The sequence below is a fragment of the Lolium rigidum genome, chromosome 6 (genome assembly GCF_022539505.1).
Source record: "Lolium rigidum isolate FL_2022 chromosome 6, APGP_CSIRO_Lrig_0.1, whole genome shotgun sequence".
NCBI classification, from domain to species: Eukaryota; Viridiplantae; Streptophyta; class Magnoliopsida; order Poales; family Poaceae; genus Lolium; species Lolium rigidum.
Window position 1 is genome coordinate 354,449,248 of NC_061513.1, and position 10,568 is coordinate 354,459,815.

A 10,568-nucleotide genomic window follows, 5' to 3' on the forward strand; every position below is an offset into this window, starting at 1 on the left:
TCACAAAAATATATTTTCGGCAGTCTTTATAATTCACACAGTGCCATTAGTCTTTTAAAAGAAAATCGCCCCAAGCCATCGAGCTTTGTAACAACATTCGGTTCGATCTGTCTAATAGTCAATTGAATCTGAAGGTGTAAACGACGCCCCCTCACGGAGCCTTCCTGGCCTATCCACGATAGGAAATCTGGCACACGATGTTTGGGTGTTCCCATATATAGGTCTCCTCAACTGTTGGTCCACGTGGCGTCAGATGGTTGGCTCAGGAGAAGGGGGAAAATGCGGGTCTGCCCTGGTCGTCTCCTCCCACTCGTTCCTCTCTCCAATCCCCCTCCTCGTTCCTCCCGTCTCCTCTTACATATGCGTCAAGCCGTTAGATGAAAAGTGCGCAATTTGAGTTCCTTTCAGTAATGCCGTGTTTTCTTTAAATTCGGAATTTTTTAAAATCATAACATATGTACAATTATATCATGTATAAATCTGCTTCACCAAATTTAGGGCAGACACTTACAGTTCCAGCTATTTATTTATTAGATCAAAAAATCTGTTGTGACCTATGGCTACACATTTGTCATTGCTTTAAATAGTTTCAGTTCAAACAATTTCCTTCGTGATGTATTTCATCCTTCCTAACTTTTAAATTTGGTCTTCTCTGAAATTTTCCATGCAGAGTGCCAGTAATGTTGTGCTTGATTATATAGAAGCCATAAACAGAACACTAATTGATTCAGGTGTCACCATCGTCGGAGATAGCAGAACAGATAGAATCACCTCCTCTTTTGATGCTGGTAAAACCATTTTGACAATTAAATTCCTATTATATCGTTGTTTCTGCCAATCAAGTTATACATATTTCCTCTATGGAAAGTGGAATGGGGCTACGGCCTATTGATCTAAAAAAAATCCTCTATGGTTGATTATATTATGCAGATGCTGAAGAAACGTCACCAGAGAACCATGTCTACAGGAATAGGGAAGAGAAATTAACATACGAGGTACTATCAGATCTTGACCCCAATATATATATGTATACCAGGTTGTGCTAGAATGACTTCTTTGAACTGAGTACTCTATCTGCAATTTTTCTGCAGCCCATGTAATGTGGTTGCAACCGAACAAAACAAACTCTTGGCTTCACTTACACCACCTTCACATGCCTTGACAAATTCTGAAATAGAGAGTCCACACGTCATCTTAGTTAGTAGTGAAGTATTGTATATAAGCACTGATCGGAATGTATATACCAATACACTCTACACTACATATTTAATTGGCTATGGCCAGTTAAGGCTTTCCCTGTCTCTTAATTAAGTATGTAAGATTTATTGTTTGTCCAATTCATTTGCCTTTGAAAACACATGGTCTGCCATTTTCAACTACAAAATGATCAGCACAGTGAGCCTTTCATCTGGAAGGTGGGCTTGTATTAGCTTTAAAATATAGAAGATTATTCCTAACCATTGCCTACATCTTTGGTGGTCAAATTGAGGTACGCTTCCTATTGATCAGAACGGCATCTAGCAGCAAAGCTTAATGTAGTAGTAATTTAACATGATGTTGTCATATAAGTAACTCTGAAATGTCATGAAATCCTCTGGCCCTGCAAATAAACACGAATTGGAAAGATGTTTCAAAGTTTCGTTTCAATGGTCTGCATACTAAGAGATATTCCTGTATGGTTACCCTAAAGCCAGTATTTACCTTCTGCTGCTATATGATTTTTTTTTAAATACTGGAGGTGATAATTGTATTCAGATTCATACTGTTTGGTCCTTTTGTTGGGTTTTAAGTTGCATGTCGTCATTGTTGTGGATTTAGGATAAAAGAGAGTACTCCCGTGGGCCAAAAAAGGAGGAATTGTTTTCCTCCAGATCGCATAGGTTAAAGATGGTTCTACATTAATTTGGTGGTATCATTTATCCTAATATGCTGCTACTAACTCAAGTTATTTCACTTGCGTGATCTCCTTGAACGTGCTATTTTTTATCAGCTTATGGTTTATACCCCAGAATGAAATAAGATAGGTTTTTCTTCGTATTTTGAATTTCTTTATGTCGATGTTAAATAAGTTTTGGTTTAGTTCTCCATTTTACCATTATGTTGAGATTGGCAAACTATAGGTACGGTTAGGCTCTCAATGCTTATTTATTTGCCTTGACTTCTGTTTCTTCGGATTCATATGAACGCTGTGGAACATCACAAAAGACAACTGCAGTAAAATCTTCTGTTGATGATTTTTCAGGTTCAGTTTTCTACTAAAATCAATTTGTTTCTACCTTATAATTACCGCACATTGATCTATTACCTTTTATTCCTTTTTTACATCAGAATATACTCCATCTGAGTCTGATTCTATGGCGTTGGATGATGTTCCTATGCGCTCAAAGGATTATATATTATCAGGGCATCGCCATCTTACAGAAGAACGAGAGTTGATGATCTTTAAATTTGGTTGTTTATTTTTTTCCTCAAAGAAGAATGCAGAAACATATCAACGCTCTCTTGAAGCTAGGAAGACAGGAATCAAGTTTTCTGCTTTTATTTCGTATTTGGTTTTGTATAAAATAAATTGGTAAGCTCCATGATCCGTGAGGTATGCTTCATCTTTTACTTTCTTTGTTTGGCGTTCCTTGCAGATGGCTCCATTCTGGTGCCTCATGGTTACCGATTTTGTTTTTCTTCAGATTCGCACCGTCTAGGTTTAGCTCCGGCCGCAGCGTCCAACTTCATAGAGCTTGGATTTCGTGTTTTCTCCCCACCGAGGTATGCCAACTCATCTTCTAGAGTCGCTTCAGGATGCTTTGATTGCTTGTCTGTGTGGTTTGTTTCATGTATATCCGTCGGACTTCATGTGTTTGCTCTCATGCCTAAGAGGTGACAGTTGTGAACAGGTGTGGCGGTGTTTAAAACCTCCCTCTAGCTACTTTGCATTTGAAGTGATTCGCTAAAAGCTGTAATTCCTTCTTCTTTCTTGTATAGATTGAACATATGGGGCTTGCTTACAAGACTGCTACTGACCTATGAAAACAGCTGAATCCACTATTCTATATGATAGACAGTCTATCTTTCCCTGATGATTTGATTCAATAAGCTAATAAAGCATACTTCTGATGCGTATCAAGCAGTGGTTGCACAGAATCCAATCAATATCGATGTATTGCTCTTGCTTTAGTCATTAGTTCCCCTTCCAAGCAGCCCGCCTCACAAATATCCACGCCCAAGTTAATTCTCTGCAGCCTTTTGCGGAGTGCCACAAGTCCTGCTATTTTTCTGGTGCGAGTCAATTTCCTTCCGACATTTTCCTGGTTCTGCTCTGTAGATTTTTCTGTGGTAATGCGAACATAAATTTAGGAGCAGTTCTTAATGCAATGAACACAAGGCTAGCTTTAGTCAGTATTAAAATCCATATTCCAAGTGAAAAATTGGCAGTGCTTGTTGTGGAAGTCATATGCTTTCTTTACATGCATAGGTGAAATAGAATGCTGAAATCATGCGTCCATGCCTCTCCGTTATTTTTGGCCACTACACAGTAGTATATCAAGTCAGTGAAAACCTAACCATATAAGTAGGCTATAAGCTTTACACACATCGATCCGAGATTATAAATTTTACGTTTTAACTTCATACCTATATCCATATGTGTTGGTACTTCACTTTCACTATAACTAATCAATTATGCATTCCCTTTCAGGGATCTGTTTTTTTATCCCAAGAATGGTGATTGTTTGCACATTGAGCTAGCAAAGTCGAATTCACGCAGACGTAATGGAGGTTACAATATTGCTAATTCTCTTACTCGTACCTGTTCCCTCCAGCAAAATGTAATGAAAGCTTTTACACCATTCAATTGATTACGATTTTCATGTTAGGTGGTGGTGATGCGTCAAGCGAGTATATAGAACAGATGAAAATTCTGACAATGACAACAACGGTGATGAAGGTGATGATTTATCTGGCAATGGTGATGAGGTAGGACCTGCCCGCCGTTGCGATCGTGAATCCTCTAACCTAGCCACCGCCTCCTCCTCTCCCGCTCCCGCCCCCTCCCAGGCGGCAGAGGATCCGCCCGCCCCGCCCCGAGCAGCCGCCCCCCGGACCACCGCACCTTAGCCGCCTCTCGGCCCCGGCGCTGGCCTTGGCCCCGGCCCCGGCCCCGGTATCGGCGGCGGTGGCGGCACCCCTTCCGTCGAACGACGAGGGGGAGGAGCGGGTTTCCGCGGCGGCGTTCCATGGGAGGTGATGAAGCGCCATTGGAGGAAGCCGGGCGGCACGGCTACTTGGCCGAGGCCTGATGCTCTCCGTCGGTAGCCATGGAGGATTCGGTGGAGCGGTGGCGGCCTCCGCCACAGGTGATGGTTCGACGGTGGTACGCATGATCCGCGCCGCCGTCCTCTCCCCTGGTGATCCGACATGGTGATCCGACAGGAGGGACTGGCGGCACTGGATCGGGTGGTATTCCGTCGCGCGCACCCATGTTTTTATTCCGACCGTTTGGTTCCGAAGGGAGCGGCGCGAAGCACTATTCTGTGTTGACATCAGGTGACTTTTCTATCCATGGTGAAGTCGGAAAAAGGAGTATCATGAAGGCTAGATTGGTGGACTGGCTAAAGGAGGTTAGAGTCTCCGTGATGCGGGATTTGCTTGGCGTTCCGGGCTCCGCAGCAGTGGTATGCATGTGGGGGCGGCAGCACATGTGAAGTTCAGAGTCTTACATCTCAGGGTGAAAACCCAATGTCTAGCCTTAACTGGTTGTGCCTGGCAATGACCTTGTTGTAGGCATTGTTTTGAGAGTGGGGACTATCTTCAGGGTGAAAATCTAAGACCTTTGGTCGAGCGACAACCGTGCTGGTGCACTGTTCCCTTCTTGGAGGCGTCGCTTTTGAAGAGTCTGTATTTCAGGTGTTGTGGTTGTATTGCTGTTGCTAGGTACGGAATGCTATAGCAGGACTTTTATTTCTTAGTTTTCTTTACTCTTTTTTTGCTGTGTGCATCTGTACCGCCTCTAGGGTGGGGTGTTGTTGCAGAGACTGGGTGTAATTGGTATCTTTTGATATTAATATATTCCCTTTATCTAAAAAAAAATCTGGCAATGGTGATGGTGGTGACAATGATGGTAATGGTCATACTTTTTCCATGAAATCTCCGAATGTAAGGGAGTTTCTCCTCAAATCCACATAGCTATTACCCTTAATACCGCCATCATTCGCATGTAGACTGAACTTTTATAAGTGAAATAAGGAAGAGAAATTTGTTGTCCAGCGATGGCTTCTGTTAACTTCCTTGTGTTTTTTTTTTTTTTGCTTTTGGTATCTTCCATATCTCGAGGAGCACATTATGACTTTTAACACATAATGTTGATATTTGATTACTTAGGGGGCTGCTTCTTCATTTTCTTTTCTCTAGAATTATTTGAGTTCATTTGATTACATAACTAAGAGTATTGACATCTTACTATGTTAGAAGGATTAAGACTTTACACTCGCTATGTTGTTCCAGCTGTTTATGTAGCTTTGACATATTGATGGTTACAGATTCACTTGCAGAATATCTTCATTCTGATAATTGTTAAGTAATGTTTGTCTCTCATTTACTATAGATCCTACAACTGAGTTTAAGGGAATGATGGGTGAAGGTGGAGGAGTTGATGAAGACAATACTAAATCCTATAGGGCGAGGATTATTTTTTCACTGGCCAAGGACAAGCTAAGATAGCTCCAAGGTCATATGAGCTCCTCCATTTGGTTAGTTTTTATATGTTGACTGAAGAGGAATTTGTTTGTGTGATTTCTCTTTGACTTTCGTTGATGTCTAACTTGGTGAGCTGGTGAAACAAATCCGCTGCTGATTTACGAATTTCTCTTTGATTTGCCAAAAACCTGACTTGATTTTCGTTGCTCTAACTAGATGAGGTGGAGAAAATCACAAAGAGGTGCTTAAGAAATATACGCCGTCTAACTTTATGTCTTTGATCTTCGTTGTTTCAGGTTGTGGGCTGGTGCAGGCTGTTGTTGCGACTGTTCCTCTGATAGGCTGGACCTAGGTACGTTTTCTCCGATTTGATCTTCATGTGTTAGTTATAAAGAGTTACTTTGTTTGATCTAAATATCCTCTTGCATTTCGTATAGCGATGGCAAGATGTTATTGTCTGATCTGTCATGAGAGCCTTGCTCCATGAATCACCGCCTTGGATTGGGTCTAAAGGTTTGCTTGAGGCGACACCTCCAGTTGAGTTTGAAGAGGTGATTCTTTTTTGCACATTAAACACACGCATGGCAGAATATAATTTTAGTGCAATACAACATTCATGGTCAAATGATATTCGGTTATGAAATAAGATGGTAAGATAAGTTTAGAAGCATTTGTATAATGTACAAATATCACTTGACAGAACTGAGAAACTTTTGTATAATCTACAAATATCACTTGGCAGGTCAGACAAATATCACTTCGCAAATTTGATTCCCAATGGAGAAACCAAATATGAAGCAAAGATTAAGGAGAGAGCAAGGATAACAAAAAACCACGTTTGTGTAACAAAAGCCACTTCTGTATAACCAAAATGAATAGCTGGTTATATAAGTTTTGGTACACAAATGATGATTTTGTATTGGTTTCTACCTCTGTTATTCTCTAAGATTAAAGTGTTTGACATAATGTTCATCTGTGTGAAAGATGGGCCACGTGCCAAGGTGTGCCCTATCATAGTAAAAAAGCATAAGACGAGCTACACAATGATTGTATCCATATACCTGTTTATGATATTGCTCACCTATTCGCTACACTTGGTTTGCTGCTCTGTTTGTACTTTCATGTGATTTATCCTAACTTCATATCTTAATGGCATTGTTTTGTGAAATCTAAAAAAATATTATTATGTTAGAAGTTAATTTTTATCCCTGTTAGATAAAATGTACATTGACACGAGCTTAACGGGATCGTGCGCCAAGGCGCACATCTAAATCTAGTATAAGTTCAGTTTGCCCCCGGATGATCGCATCTTGCGCGTCCTCCTTGGATGCCTCTGGATAGTGCGGACGTGCCCTGCAGATGGTTGTGGTGACACGCCACGTGTGCCTGGCTGTGGAGCGACCGCCCATTCACCTTATATCCCCCATCTCTGTTCTTCCATGCAATTATCCCCCCCTCTCACTACCGCTTCTTCCTGCTGCTTCCGCACGACCACCGCCGCGCCTCCAAGCTCCGCATGCCTACAGCCACCGGCGCCCTCACTTATATGCTCCCGGCACGAATCGGGCCGAACTCCGAATGCCTCCGGCTGGCCATACGATGCCGCTGTTCCTACAAGCACTCCATCCCTTTTTTAACTCCATATACTCAGGCAGCGTGCGGGTCTCCTTTTTTTATTCCACATATAACTCGGCAGCCAACGGGTCTTCCTTGCATCTCGACCAATAGGCCCACTATTGACATCGGTTAGCTATCTCTAGTCCATTTATCCCGTTAATCTATACCTAATAATAAAGGAGCTAAAGTTTCTGCCAAAATTTTCGTCAACGCTATTTTTTTAGACCGTTTTGCCCTTCCACCAAATCACATAATACATCACTTGCCATGTACCGTTTCGTCATCGTTTGTTTCTGTTTCGTCCACAGAAAAATCCCCTCCAACCGTCCCACGCTACCTCCCTTTCGCTCACACACAACGCCGGCGGCCAGACGCCCAGGGGGACCGGCCTCGCAAGACACACGCAGCATGTCCATCTCCTGCACACGCACGACGCAGCCTCCAGGTCGTCCGGCCTGTCCGTGAAGTTCCGCCCTTGGAACCGGCAGGCCGGGCTAGATCTGCAGGTTGCCGGCGGTCGGCGCTACTACGGGCGCTCTCCAGAGAGGTGGGTGTGGGGGAGGTCGAACCCTGCGAGGTCTGAGCTCCCCGACGCGCAGTCCAAACTCAGACCATCAGGTGCTCCTTCGACGTACAGCTCCTTCGCCGTACTTCCCAATTTCCAACAAGCGATTGTCGGTGCGTTCAACTAATTTTGCTTTCTAGGAGATCTGAGGCCTCGGTGAATTTTGTTGGGATTTGGGCAAGTGTTCGATGAAATGGCTCTAAGAAAACTTCTACGTCTGGCTTGCAATGGGAAGTCTTTTGCTCCTTCGGCTGCAAATGCTTGCCTACCTTGCGATTCTCTGCATTAAGCACCTTCAATTTGATCTGTTTTTATCGTGTTCTTGAAAAGGAGGTAGTAGTGCTCTCTGCTCTGTGATTGCAAAATGGTTAATGTTGTAATACTGCAATCGTAGTGTAATTCAGTACGACAGTAGCGCTTTTGAAGCTGAAGCCATTCTTAAAGAATTATAATTGGCCAAGAATCACAGTTGGAATGCCTGTGCTATTGTTTTTGAAGGCCAACAGGCCAAGCTGCACCGACTTGATATCATTGTGCCAACCATAAGACCAGCTTGGGAACAAGTCTTCTGTAGTCCCATTGATGCATCGAGCGATGGCCCATGGGTGACACAATTTTTGTTTAGCAGTAGACTGTAGCAGGTAATCTTTTGATGGATATGCTACATTTGACTTGACAAGCTTTGTGTCGTACAAAGCATTATGTTCCTCCTTAGACTGCAACTATGCCTTCAGGTGGTAAAAGATTAGATGAATGGGGCCAGTTGATTAAGCTACGGATTCGCACGCCCACGCTCGCGATGTGGGACAAAATTGAGTGGGCCGCTGGGCCGAACGATTGGGTTTTACGGGTTAGCTAGAAACGCAGTGCTGCTATTGGCCTGTTGGGAATCGGACGTTGTCTCCTAAACTGCAAATAGTCCCACATCGCTTCTTTAGAGTAAATCGCACCAGTTCATATACGTTCGGAAGGCTCCTGGAATCAGCAAGCAGCGTCGGGATAACAATGTAGCATTGTTGGAAGCAGCCTCGGTCATAAACATGAGTCTAACGGCGGAAAGATGGGCAAAGAGTGTGAGCTAACTAAACACGAATCTGGTGACGAAAGGACGGGCAAGGAGCTTCACAGAAGAGCGCGCTCTGAGCACAGCGGCGTGGCTCGCATGAACAAGGAGGGCTGCAGCAACACTGTGTCCACCCATACGTCAAGTAAACGTAGTCCTACTCTGTGTTTGACTAAAGCCGCTGTTGGCCAATGCTGCCCATGGCGTTGTATGTCTACTTAATTAAAAAGTCCAATTATTCCATAGTCTAATTATTCAATAAATTAGATTGATTGATACGAGTTGATTTCCTATTACGATGGATAGAAGAAAGAATGGATAGTCCAATAGCGGCCTCAGCAGCCGCAAGGGCTATCACAAAAATTGCGAAAATGTCTCCTTTTAATTGGCGACTATCAAATAGATCAGAAAATGTTACGAGATTTAGATTAATTGAATTAAGTATAAGTTCAAGACATATTAGAGCTCTAACCATGTTTCGGCTTGTGATCAATCCATAGATACCAATCGAAAATAAATAGACACTCAAAAAAAGTACAAGCTCAAACATCATTAATTAACTCCTTATCAATCCCGATTCATTTCAATATGAGGACAAGAATTGAACCGATTTAATTAATTACAATAGAACAATTACACAACAAAAGAGAAAAGAAAGAAGTTATTTGTTGGCGGTAGATGGTTTTTACTAAATCAAAATTGTGATTCTTTAGTTATTTATTTTAGATTTGCAATTCTTATAATTTTTACTCTTTCTAAGTTTTCTTATTGCCGAGTTGCACCGGGAAAAACACCAGCTAGGTGGACCTCCTTGCCACCGTCAGGCCGATGATTTCACTCTGAGTGGCCTGCTAGCGGCGGCGCAAGGATTTCCCTCTTGGTAAACTGGATGGCCCGTCGCTGCCCGTCGGCGTGAGGATTCCGCCCTAGATTGTTGGCCTGGCACCACCGTTGGCCTTCACCTTGGCGGGGCTTTCCACCACGCGCGCATGCACGCGCTCCGTCTCCCCGGAGGCTCTTTGCGCCTCTCTCCTCTTCGCCTACACCATCTCCTCTCGGCGTCCCGGCGTGCTCGGAGCCGAGTTAGACCGTCGGCGGCCGCCTGTCTATTCCAGGCAAACTGCGCGCCACTTCCGGCTCTTGCGTTCCACGATGGCATTGTGTTTCGCCTCCTCATAGTGCGCCCTACTGGTTGGGCAAATGCATCTGGAGCAGACGTCAGGCATGCGCGGCCCCGGCGTGTGCGTCGAAGGTGGCGCTCGACGCTGCCTTCTGGACCGCCGGCCGGATCAACGGCCAGAAGGCCATCGTCTTCTTCAAAGCCTTCGTTCTCCCCCAGCCCGTCCTAGCCTAGGTATCGCTAGATCCGTTCAGAAAAGAGGAAAACTAATATATGATAAGATCAACCTTACCAATCGACCAACGAAATAACTAAATATTCAAAGAACACGAAACCGGATGTGCATTGCATAGTAAATTCTGGGGAAATTTCGCGCTTTTAAACAAAAACTGCATCGAAGGGGGACAAGTTTCACTCTCGACACCTTACAGGGTTAGGGTTTCGAGAGTGGGACAAACTTGCATCTCACTTCACTAGTTTAGGGTTTTGAGAAGAGAGGGGAGAGTTTGCATGAT

The 10,568-nt window shown here is 43.6% G+C and overlaps 3 long non-coding RNA genes across 3 annotated transcripts; all 3 read left to right on the top strand.

Annotated features, from left to right (window-relative positions):
* The first annotated feature begins 674 nt into the window (after nt 1–674).
* LOC124666029 lies at nt 675–1,213 on the top strand. Its single transcript, XR_006990784.1, has 3 exons — nt 675–788; nt 931–995; nt 1,092–1,213. It is a non-coding gene; the product is annotated as an uncharacterized LOC124666029 (long non-coding RNA).
* Nucleotides 1,214–1,617: 404 nt separating this feature from the next.
* On the top strand, nt 1,618–3,500 carry LOC124666027. The gene is made up of 4 exons (XR_006990782.1): nt 1,618–2,242; nt 2,329–2,763; nt 2,882–2,893; nt 3,193–3,500. It is a non-coding gene; the product is annotated as an uncharacterized LOC124666027 (long non-coding RNA).
* Nucleotides 3,501–5,294: 1,794 nt separating this feature from the next.
* LOC124666028 lies at nt 5,295–6,718 on the top strand. The gene is made up of 4 exons (XR_006990783.1): nt 5,295–5,741; nt 5,985–6,040; nt 6,126–6,239; nt 6,431–6,718. It is a non-coding gene; the product is annotated as an uncharacterized LOC124666028 (long non-coding RNA).
* The last annotated feature ends 3,850 nt before the right edge of the window (nt 6,719–10,568 follow it).